The sequence below is a fragment of the Sprattus sprattus genome, assembly GCF_963457725.1.
Source record: "Sprattus sprattus genome assembly, chromosome: 11".
Lineage (NCBI taxonomy): Eukaryota > Metazoa > Chordata > Actinopteri > Clupeiformes > Clupeidae > Sprattus > Sprattus sprattus.
This window is the reverse complement of record NC_137909.1, coordinates 3770001-3783098: the sequence shown is the minus strand read 5'-3', so window position 1 is coordinate 3783098 and position 13098 is coordinate 3770001. Positions and strand designations below refer to the sequence as shown.

Here is a 13098-nt window from a genome sequence, read left to right as displayed (position 1 = left end):
AAGGCAATGATTAGTGATTTTGATGGTTAATCAGGCTCATAAGCACTGTCTTTATCTCCAGAGGAGTTCCACAATACTCAGGCAGCATTCAAGTCCAATCTGTGTACAATGCACACACAAAAATATACATCACAAAATATATAACATGCAGAAATGTCAATCACTTTGGAAATGTCTTGATTTGTCACAAAAGCTGAACCATGTTGATATTTCTGTTTCTCAGATAATTGGTTTAATAAACCATAAACATATAGTATACACCTCTATGAATACTAATGAAGCTAGAGGGGACAGCACTGTGCAGTGTCTAAACATCCCTCTTCAACATCCCCTATCTTCTTTGGTCTGTTTGAAGCACATCCTGAGGCTCCAACTCACTGGGACTGTGCTTTAAACCAATGCAGGTTAGACTAAACAACTGAAGGAAGTGCAATCAACCATTTGGTCCATGTTTAAACGTTTCAACACATCAAGAACAACCGCATGAGGAAGGGGTGTTAATGTAAATAATTAACGGTGTCTTAAATGACATGAAGATCCACTCGGACACACACATCATTTTAACGCAAAAGCAGCAAAAAATAGGATTCAAATGGGCTAATATTACAAGAAAAAAAAGCCTGAAGTGTCATCTTCACAAAAAGATACAGAAAAAATCCATCCAAAATCAATACCCATTCTCGAGACTATTCATCAGGGTTGTGCTTGTACTCTAGCATGCACTGGTAGCTCCGTGCACAGCTGTAGTTGGAGCATCACCCCGGCAATTCGCTAGCTTTGAGAACAAGCTCCAAAATGCCCGTCTTACATTACACTGTTGTTCACCTTGCTTGTTCAAGAGGAGTCAAAGAGTGGATATGGCAAAAATTGTATGAAAAAACAACAAACAAGATGTTCCATTTGTTGCCAATTTGCGAGAGTTTGCATCAAATGGGTTTTTATTAACAATAAATAATTATTAATGACATATTGCCATGGGAACAAGGAGATTTATGTGGATTTACATTGATGATGTTCAATGCTTCTAAATAACTCCTCAAAATGAAGGAGGCATGTAACATTAGGGGCTGAAATATGGTTCAAGCCCAAAGTGAGAAAGTCTTTCTGACTAAAGCTCCTCAAAAACAACCCTGAAATGTCTGTCTGTTAATTATATATGAGACCATGGTCCACTGACTCACTGCCTCAGTGTTGCTGGACCGCTCTCGGCCTACTGCCAGCTGTGGGATATTGGCGCACACACACACACACACACACACACACACACACACACAAACACACACACACACACAAACACACAAACACACACACACACACACACACACGTGCACACAATACATGCACACACAAAAACATCATCTAATTCACATGCTCTCAGATTTCATTTGCTTGAGGCAGTGGCAATATCAAATCAAACCAGCTTTTATTGAAAAATCTGTGCACTTTATAGTGTTATATCTGACGGTGGTTGTTTTCTATCATACAATGCTCTGCAACCAATTATGGAATCAAATAAATAATTCCAAATAAAACCAAAGACCTCTGTATACACATGCGCACATTCACATTCACAAACACACACTCATATATATAATTATTTCCTCTATCATGTACCAAGGAAGAGAACAACTGTATTTATATAACAAGCAACTCCCTGTGACCTTTCCAACCTCCTGTTCCAGCACACATCCAGGAGCATGCACAGAGCATAATTACACATAAACAGAAATCCCTGCTATTTGAACTTAGCTGCAAGGGTACTTCAGGATTTAAGGATTTAGACAGGGTAGGCACTAAACATGCACTCTCAGTAGAGGTCAGACCTGGGAACACTGTCTCTTTCTGAAACACATGCACCTGCACGCACCGGTGTACACACACACACGCACACACGCACGGACGCACACGCACACACACTCACGCACACACGTGCACACACACACACAATGACAAACAGACAATTAAAAAACATTGCTGAATATAGGAACCTTTTAAAATAATGAATAAACAAAAATAACTGGGCACAGGCAAAAGGTGTTTGGGAGAGAACTTGGGGAATTTGATATCACAAGCGCTATTTATACACCAACATAGCCATGGCACTTGCAAAATTCCACCTGACATGAAAAAAGAGCCCTGTTCAAATGCAATGAAAACAAACGGGCATGAGAAGTTCACCGTAAGCACTCCAAGAAGGACGGAGAAGTGAGAATGGAAACAAAAAGGCTTTTTCTCCTTCATTTTTCTCTTTTTCCTTCAGTGTCATGTTTACTGTGTTCACTATGGTGTATTCCTTAACACTGCCCACCACCTTTCACAAGCACACCAAATCCCAGACAATCGACCCAACTGCAAGACAGGAAGTAAAGACTATCTCCATCACTGGATGGAGCGGGGCAGGAATGCGCTTCTGGAGAAGCAACCATGTTGCGCAAGCTTGCACATTTGAGAACAGATGCCGGTTAGGAAGAGAGGGGGAGAGTCACGGAGTAAATAGCCTTGGCTTGTGAAGTTGTGAAGTATGGACATGGATTACGCAACAGACAGAGGTTAAATGGAAGACATAAATGGTATGGAAGTCTAAAATTTCACCCATCTAAAATTGCTGAAAGCTCACAGGTCACAGTAACATTAGCGCTCTTAATTACTTCTAAATTGCACTGCAACATTAGCCTTTTTTACATTTATAATTGTAGCATTTTTCCCTATCATTTACACAAATTAATAAAAATGAAGTTCCAAATTAGTTCCTACAATTTCTTTCAACACTGATGTTTGATGATCTTCAGACAGTGCTGCACAGTTTGCTGGGGACGTAGCTGACTCATTGGTGCCTCTCTCTCCAGATTTGTTAGGGCTGTGAAGGCGTCAGCTGAGCGCAGATGACAACCTCTCATTAAAGAAAAGGCAGTGTTCTCCACTGAGAAAAGCCTTTTGTTTCTCATAATACCAGGACAAGGCTATGGGACTCATCTCAGAGATTACAAAGCCAGAAGATCATTTATAGAAGGTATATCTTCAGTGACATAATTCCCATATAGCCTACAAATTATAAAAATATGTCAACATTTTATTAACACTAGTTTACAGAGAACTGGCTATTAAGCCAATACAGCTGCATTATTTGTGCTTCCTGGAAATCCAGCAAAGCTCCAAAATGGCCAAAGCTCCACACTGCACAGCTGAAAGCCATCACTGTCATCATCAGGACATGCTGCTGTAGCCATGGCCACCACAATTTCTGCTTGGCATAAAGCTGAAACGCACAAACCAGAGCTGCACGTGTTCCTCTTTGGCCTTCCAGATCTTTGCACAAAATAAATGTGGTGACAAAACATGGATTATAAGCGTCTCCACAAAAGATGCAAAAAAAATGCAAACACACACACACACACACACACACACACACTGCTGTTAATTTGAGAATATTTACAACCTTTCCCCCCAGTGGCCTCATCACAAACAAGTGATGATCTCTGAGAGGTTGAGGGGAGGGGACCCCCTATTTGTGGCAGCTGAAGATCAAGTGAGCCGAATTAACGCAGAAATGGCACGGTATCGGTAAAGGTAGCGTTCATAATGGCCTCTCGGATGAGCTGAGAACAAATCCCACATGCTCACCAGCCAAACAGCAGAAGAGAGCAAGCAGTGATGGAAATTATATCAAAACAGGTTGACTACAATTATGGCCAAAATGAAAATAGGTTGGAGGAGAAAAAAAAAGAGAAAAAAACATGCACCGTTATCAAATCAGGTGCAAACCAAAGACGACTACTGTGCATGTATTAGATACATGAGCCATTTTCAGGATGACTCAGTGGATTGTGCGGAGGGAAAACATTCAGCTAAATCACCGTCATAATAAAAACAAAATGTAGGAGAAGAGAAAGGCTAAATAGACAGGCTAAAAAGGTACAAACACTCAACTCAAAACACCTGAGAAAAAACAGCTGCACACAATAGCCGTGTGCCCATTTCAACAAATTACCATGGAGGTGTGCACCATTTCAAAATGAGCTCCTTTCCAGCCTATTACTACACTTTTGTTCCTATTTCATCTAAAGGTAGATATTAAGCAGAAGAGAACAGAAATAAAACAGATTTGTTGGCTAATACTAAATTATTTCTCCGCCAGTACATAAAGACGGTAAATATTTAGTTTGGTAGCTATTAAAATAAAAATGGCAACAAATGCCTTTGTATTTTTGCCTCATTGTTTCAATTCATGATCTGAAATATAAAGTATGACCTGCATGATCTTTAAAAGTTCCCATAGCACATCTTCACCGAAAAGTAATGTCATCAGCTGTGATGAGCTCTAATTCCTCTGCGCTTTCAATGCTAAATTCAAAAGACAGCAGCAGAAACACCAAAGATGAATTCCTTTTTATTTACATGTAGAGCCATCATTCCAAAGGGATCGAACATGAAACCAGAATATGACGTCCAATAGTAAGTCAAATGAAATCAGGTGGAACAGAGCACCTTAAAGAATGTTTCCCACTGACCTGAGTAATTGTACATCAGGGAAAGCAGCATTACCCTGCTCTCTCTGACATGCAGCTCTGACTCTCTTGTGCGCCCTGTGCTGGCTTTGGTAACTCTGGTGTTTATTTATGATGTCCGTCCGTCCTCTCTGCAGCCACATCTGCCCTATGCTGAGTTAGTGGACGAGCGAGCGGCGAGGCCCAGAGACACTGCTATATTAAACCGTCAGAGGCCCATAAACAGCTACTCTAAGCCTCTCAGTCACTGGGACAAGGGATACAATCGGGAGCTTACATAATGCCTGTTATTTACTGTTTCACCACCACGGCAGTTCAAGTGGAAATCAATTTGTTTACTGCACTAATTGCTTGAATGTGGATAGAAACATTTATTTTTTTTGTCTTTTGAAACAAGTGAAGATAAAAGCGTGGGAAAAGGGTCTTGTGCCATGGTGTCCCGTGTTTACGCTGATGTTAAACTCTGAAAGAACTACTTCAGCACTTTCAAAGTCCCTCAGGGACCGGGATCATTTCAGAGTGACATCAAAAAAATCTGCACGTAAAATAAAGCGGCAAATAATGTTTGTCTTCTTTAATATCTTCTTTAATACAGACAAAACAAAGAGAAAAATGGAAAACTGTCTGTGGCATGGACTTGGACCTCTTTTTTAATCCCGCTAAATATTTCATGTGTTTGCACCAACACACACGTCTGGGTGTGTGAGTTTGGGGGGGGAAGGATCACAATATGAATGTGTGAGCCCCTGTTGCCTTGGGACCCGCTATACAAGCTCGACAGGCCAAGATCCTCCATACATGCATGCACGCACGCACGCACGCACGCACGCACACACACAGCCCCTCCAAATCAATGCCTAGCAATACACTTGGAAAAATCCTTTTCCGCATCCCGGTGACTGAACCAGGGGCGGCAAATTACAGAACTCATCAGCAGGCGCTTGCTAGCGCCGACCCAAAAAGCCAATGAGCACCAAACACACCACCCACCTCCCCACACAGGTGCCTCTGATACTGGCCCAGAACACACTGACTGACATTTCAGTGCAGACACCACTGCGTTAAGCTTTTCTCTTACATTACATTTTCCTGACTACGGAATCACTCTGTCTAAATTATAAATCAAGTGTCCAGATTCTGCAGCTGAAAAGTTGTCATTTTAGAAACTATAATTTAATAAAAAAAATCATTGAATTGGAAATGGAAATTTCAAAAATATATATTTATCCTTAATACAAATATCTTAAATCAAATACATAATGAAAAACATTGTGCTAATCCTACTTTACCACTGTCCTTTCATTTTGTACGTAAAATACACGCTACACATTCATATTTCAAAATGAACCTGCAGACATGCTGGCAAAATAGTGATTTTGTTACAAAAAAATAAACACATAGAAAAGATTGATTCTGAGATTTTCCACTGTACACTTGTTGAAAAATAAATAAGCAAAGGACAGATGTGGGTGAATGGTGCAGACATCTTAAGTGCTGCCTGATAAAAAAAAATAACAGCTATGTCACTCTCTGTCTCAGAGCGGAGCAGGTATGGCAGCCTGACAGCATCTGGGCTTGCGACAGGTCCAAACTGAAAGACTTGGGATGTTTGTGCGATTCCCTCCCGTAAGCGTGTTTGAGAGCCCAAACACACGCAGGGATGTGCAGCACAAAGCCTGATGAGAGTCTCTATACATGCACAGCCAAGGCAGCCTTTAATATTCCTAAAGCCTCTCATCCCATCGCGTGGCCCTGGGCATGTCTCTGGCAGGTGGCTGCCAACAGCGCTTTGGCCTACTCATCTCTTTTAACTTTTCAAAATTCTAAAAAGGTTAGTCCAAGTAACACTGCGCCACTGTATGTTTAAGACCAATTGTGTGATGTGAAAAGGATTTGAAAAGTTGATGTACATTTCCCATTGTCCAACATGCAGCTCATTTAGAGCAACAAAGCGTGTGCATACTGAATTTTCCAAAATAGATTTAAAGAATAGTGAAAATAATAATAATATAAATATACCTCATTTGAGTAAATAACAAGAGAGCAAGAATAAAATGTTTTTGGTGAAATTAGATAAACTAAATAATTACATAAATATGACCTGAGAAATGAGAAACAATTTGGATTACGTAGCCTCTAAACAAATTAACAAATGAATTATGCAAAATGAATTGCAAACGAAATAAGGGGTCTTTTCCCTTTTTTAAGCTGGGCCAAAATGTACTGGCCGACTCCTCAGCGAATCCCGAAGCAAACTTGGCATATCAGCGACAAAAGAAAACCTGGACTGGTCAAGGTTGGGGGTTATGGAGGCTGGGCTCTTGACTGTTATTCTGTGCCAAGTTAGGATTTAAAGGACCACACATCGACCTCTTTTCAGCGGCAGGGTACATAGAAGTCTTATCCAAAAGCAAGTGGTTTTGTGTCATGCACTGCCATGGATTTCTCCTCATTCCTCAATCAATCTGCCATGAATGGATTGATAAAAAAACGCTGCAACAAGAGAAGGTGCAGTATTCAATTTTCTTTCTGGCGTTAAGACGAAAAAATGACCGGAATTTTTTAAAGAGAGAGGGGGGGGGGGGGGGGGTAAGGTTGATACAATTATTTGTGCCGTTTCTGCATAAACGGTAACAAACATGGAGGGTGAAGCAAGCGGCAAGGGTTAATAACAATCTATTCCTGTATGGTGTGGAGGAGGACGGGCCAACTGCACAGACATGAATCATTCTCAGTAATTCCACTGTTTCCATGACATCAATGGGCACCCTTCCAGAACTCCGACAAAGTCTAAGAGGTACCAAAGAGAAGGCACCGTAGCCATAGGGAACCTGGCTTCAAAACACACACAAATAATCAACAACAACAGCACACACACAAAAGCTACGCGCATCACATGCAAGAAATATTGTCTCCTCATAGAAAGCTGCAAATTTTGCATTCAAAATTAATTTTACACGTTGGTTGATGAATCTCTGGCAGCCAACGAGCCCTTGGCACAGGGATGACTGAATAAATCAAAAGATAGATGAATAAGTAACTACGGTGATGGCGACCAGAAAAAGACACAAAGCCATCTTATTTTGTCAGCCATACTATTTGCTTTCTAATAGAAGGTGCTTGCTGAAGACTATTGATAGGCAATAGATGGCAGAGAGGCGAGGCCATTGAAATTCAGCGGCTGTATGTTGAGAGCTGTGCTCTTGTTAAGTTCTTTTCAATGCACCTGATTACATTCTAGGCAGGCACCCCCATGCTAAACAGCACTCATTATACCCCCAAACCCCACCCAGCTCCTGTCCAAAGCTAAATAAGATCAAATAAAACAACACCACATAGGTTCACATGCATCAAGACATACAAATGTGGATGTTAATACACTGGTACAGTCAAAAATCAGTTGGTTACTGGTTCCGCAGTCGTTGCAGTACACACAGCCGACGTGCAGAAGGGAAAAGCACCTGAGCTTGTGAATTCTGGCTTGGTGCTTAGGGAAGCAGTGCTTTGAATGCATTCAGCAATTTGGCAAATCCACACCAAGAGGAAATTAACCCCATTTGCAGATTTGGAAGGAACCATAAAGTTGAAGGAAGTTGAAGCTGAAGGTGTTTTGTGTGTGTGTCACTGTGTGTGTGTCACTGTGTGTGTGTGTGTGTGTGTGTGTGTGTGTGTGTGTGTGTGTGTGTGTGTGTGAGAGAGAGTGTTGTTTATGTGCATACCGGTAAAAGGGGATGCATTTGTGTGGGAATATTCATGTGAGTGTCTGTGCATTTCTGTGATCATTAGCTTGTGTGTATATTTGTGTGTGAGAACATTAGCATGTGTGTGTGTGTGTGTGTGTGTGTGTGTGTGTGTGTGTGTGTGTGTGAGCCTGTTTGTCTCCGACAAACCTCCGCTACTGAAATGCGGCAGGCACTGCAGATTTTTTCTTGGCACAGTGACAGCGGTGGCAGTGCCAAGCCCTATGGCGAAAACTACTAAAAGAGGCATGAGGATGGCATTAGAGCTGAAATCTCCTCTTTTCTCCGGCTGCACCGCGCTCCTCCGTGCTCCTCCGTCGTCCACCGGTTCCTAACCGTCACTCCTTAACGCTTTTCTCCTTATTTATCGATCCTCGTATGATCCCCCCTGATCTTTGAATCGGTGCCATCTCCACCACTTCCCCCATCACGGGTACGCCTCATCTTTCCTCTTGTTGTCTTCTTTCTTCTTCCCCGTGTCTTTGTGTGCCTGATGAAGGCAGCAGCACAATACGATTCCTTTAAATTTCATTCTGTTGCTGTTTTGCATTGACATTGCTTTGTCTGAAGGATTTGGGCCATGCTGCTCCAATACCTGGGACACAATGGCGGGCTGCGACGTACATGAGGCTTTGCGTGCACGTTGTGCCGACACTAAAACCTAAACAAATGAACAATGTGCTCCATTATGCATGAATGAGGGAAATAACATTTCGAAAGCCCCAAAAACAAGAGCAAGGATTACTTAAAACAGGGAAATCCCAGTCAAAACCATCATTGATCGAAAGAACACAATTCAGCAGCGGCATAAACAAAGGAAGGATGCCACAGTCAAAGCTCCGCGTTTCTCCTTGTGCCATTGGAATTAAACCATTGCACTGTACACAAAAATGGACTTAACTGGCATTCTTCTCTCAGGTTTCTCAGACACAGCCAAATCTTTTGCCAGGAACAAGACACTCTTGTGTCAGCTGTGCCCGCTCAGAGCAAACAGCACTTTGGCCTTTCAAATCAGGAGGGAGAAATACATCGCCATTTATTTCCGTCTGAAACAGGGATTCAGAACTCAGGAATGGCAGTCATGAGCAGGTATTTGACCGTTTCATCTTTGCTGCCCATTTCACAGGACAGGAGAGACACTGGCCATTCCACAGGACAAGAGAGACACTGCCTGTGCTAAAGGACAAGACAGACACTGCCTGTGCTGAAGGACATCTGACGGTCAGAGATGTCCCTGACAAAAAAAATCATCGGATCTGACAATGTCTTAATACATCTACATCACCACAAAATATGGCAAAATTATAGATACTCTGCTATTCCTACCATCTATAAATCACCTGACAGTTATGACGCAGATAGCATTATTTTTCCACCAGCCATTTCTTCTCTTAATTTCTGCTATAAAGAAAATTGAAGGTGGAGGACAAATGGCCCTTTAATAGAAACTTAACATACAGTCCGGTCCAAGGAAACCTATACCGGAAATTATGATTTAAGAGGCAACTTTTAAGGGACTACTAAAGGGTCCCTCTTAACAGGCTGAAGTTTATAAAACTGTTTCCATTAAATCAATCTCCATCCCTGAGGTAATCTAAAATGTCTATCCGAAAGAAAAATACGAAGCTAAGAACCACAGTTATTTAACCACAAACTATATAAAAATCTAAACTTGCAGTCTTCCCTCCTAATGAAATACGCTATGAGGGATGGCATCACTATGTGAACGGTCCCCTGGGTACATTCTGGGTTCAGCTCACAGTTGTGATGCAATAGCTGGGCAGAGAATGGAGACGTGAGAACATGCAGCCTTCCAATGAGGTAACGCCACGGGGCACTCAGGCTGCCATGCTATGGAGAGCCCTGCCCACACTAGGTGTGAAGAGACACACACCAACAGCTACAGTCAGGAGCTCAGCAGCTAGCCCACAGCCAAGCCAATAGGGCCCTCTTCTCTCTCTGAGCATCATCCAACACACCATTTACAATCACTGGCAGGGAAAACAGTGACAGTAACATTTGAAGACTATATTCTCTGTCATGCACATGCCTAAAGTATCAAACCAGACTGAAATCTTTCCTTCTGCATATGCTCCTTCCAACATGATACAGTTCTCATTCTTTAATTGGGTTTCCAGTAACTAGTCATTCATTAGCGGTCCACAATTGTACTGCAATGCTGCATCCACTTTGCAGGTTTACAGCTGCATATAACATCGTTTGACATATGTTTGTAAAATGTCCTGCTTCCGGCTGTACTTATGTGAGCGTTTCAAGAAGACTAGGTTTCAGCTGGTTGTATGTTTATAGTGACCTTCAGTCCATCCACTGGGACCCTGGGCTCCACTGACGCCCATGCTCCCAGCATTCAGCACCTCTCCCTAAAACACGCATACCCACACACGTACCAGAAGAGCACAGGAAGGGCCGGGGAGGGGAATGCCCATAGAAATGCCAAGGGGGGGCACAGAGAAGACTGAGGGGTGATTAGTGGGTGGGGCATGCTGGGAATGTGGGACTGCACTCCAGGGGACGTCATGCTTCACAGTCCGATAATGCAACAACGCTGAGCACAAGTGCAAGCCAGAGAGCTGTATTTAACACTGGAGGTGGGGGACATTTCTCAGGGAGGGTGGCGCTCATGGAAATGTGGATCCAGAAGTTTGGTCAGGCGCTGTCACTACCCCTAGAGGATTGGTGTGTGTGTCTGTGTGTGACTGTGTGTGACTGTGTGTGTCTGTGTTTGTCTGTGTGTGTCTATATTTGTCTGTGTGTGCGTGCGTGCGTACGTGCCTGCGGTGGGGGTCAAGGCTCAAAGGTCACGTGTGGCACTCCTGTCAGAGCCCCCCCACTGGAGGAGGGGTCAAACAGGATGTGGTGATGTCACCTCTGCTCCTCACCCCCCTCAGTGCTCCCCATGACTATTCATTAGCTCCACAGCCAGCTCCACAGGCCCACCCACAGCACTGTTGGGCAGAACAGCACTGAACCACCTGAACCCCCCCCCTCCCCCCCCCCCCCGAACTTGCATAAGCTTTGCATATTCCATATTCCTCCATAGAAAGTAGCGAGAATGTCATGATGCTGAAATCTATGCGCCATCCAAGAAATACTTCATTTGACTAAATAAAAGTGAATGTCTTTTCTCCCCTTCACATTCAGTACGTTAACCTCTACTCAAGGTCTCCCTGCTTTTAAAGATGCCAACCAGGTGCTTTTGGGGAAAAAGTAGGCAAAGTATATCGCTCTTCTCTCTGGCATGAATAAAGGGCAGCCCATCGCCACCTGGTCACCTGCTCAGCTCACGCACCCACTACTCTATCACCAGCCCAGCACCTGTTTGGGGGAACAAGAGAACCTCACATCACACAGGAGCTGCCATTTCCTGGGATGGGGAGCTGTTTTTCTTCTTGAGAGTAAGCACAGGCAGGCAGGCAGGCAGGGAGGCAGTGTGGAGTGCACTGAGGCGCAGGTCAGAACACCTGGACTGGAACACAACTAATGGACAGTTCCAGCACAAATGGATTGTTGCCATTTACAATGCAAAGCTTAGACTGACACAACAAGAACAGGGAGAGACAAAAGAAATAATCCAAAAATAAGACAGTTAGAGGGAAATGGCTAGACATCTCCAGGCATAGTGCGAGTGAGAGAGAGGCAGAGGTAGAGGGAGAGGGACTGCTGTTCCCTTTGGTTGTAAGAAAGTGGGTCAGGACAAAAAGACAGCAGTGGAATCTGCAGGAGAAACAGGTGCACCATCTGTATCACAACATTACAGTGCCTCTGGGTGCAGTTCCTGCGAGCTGGAGGCCTCTTCATGTACACATGCGTGTGTATGCGCTGCCCTCATCATTCATAGATCTGTCTCATCTGATCTCCCCAGCAACGCCTTCTCACTCACTCACACACACACACACACACACACACACACACACACACACACACACACACACACACACACACACACACACACACACACACACACACACACACACACACACACACACACACACACACACACACACACACACACACACACACACACACACACACACACACACACACACACACTTCCTCTTGTAATAATGCAGGTTTCCAGCAAGCATGAATGAGAGTGTCTGGCTCCTACTCAGTGAACAGGGGCATCTATAATGCATAGGGAGTTTAAGGCTTTTCCTCTCACCTCTGTCCCAATCCTATGTGGAGGCTGCCAACAGCTCCAATTGGCACAAGCCTGGCACTGCCATCGTAAGCGTATGTAATAGCTGGGTGGAGCACCACCCCAACAGGCAGCAGCCCAAGTGATGGGAGAGAGCAGGTGGCTGCCATCTAACGACAACTACCCTTTGGCTCAGGAGAAGGGGCAGGCCTCCGAAGCACACTGGGAAGAATGGCAAACAGGAGCGCACGTCCTCCTCTTCAGCTGGAGTTCACTGGCCAATGGGAGCGCACGTCCTCCTCTTCAGCTGGAGTTCACTGGCCAATGGGAGCGCACGTCCTCTTCTTCAGCTGAAGTTCACTTGCCAATGGGAGCGCACATCCTCTTCTTCAGCTGGAGTTCACTTGCCAATGGGAGCGCACATCCTCCTCTTCAGCTGGAGTTCACTGGCCAATGGGAGCGCACATCCTCCTCTTCAGCTTGAGTTCCCTGGGAAGAGTGGCCAATGGGAGCGCATATCCTCCTCTTAAGCTGGAGTTCACTGGGAAGATTGGCCAATGGGGGCGCACATCCTCCTCTTCAGCTGGAGTTCACTGGGAAGAGTGGCCAATGGGAACCCACATCCTCCTCTTCAGCTAGAGTTCACTGACAATTTTTCTTGTGCAGAATCAGACACGTCTGGTTACCTCCTGAC

At 44.0% G+C, this 13098-nt stretch overlaps 1 protein-coding gene across 5 annotated transcripts in view; it reads right to left on the bottom strand.

Moving 5' to 3' along the window:
- Positions 1–13098, bottom strand: part of tcf4 (transcription factor 4) — a gene marked incomplete at its 3' end in the record, with an annotated part of 158036 nt that overhangs the window by 81007 nt on the left and 63931 nt on the right. The window lies entirely within an intron of this gene.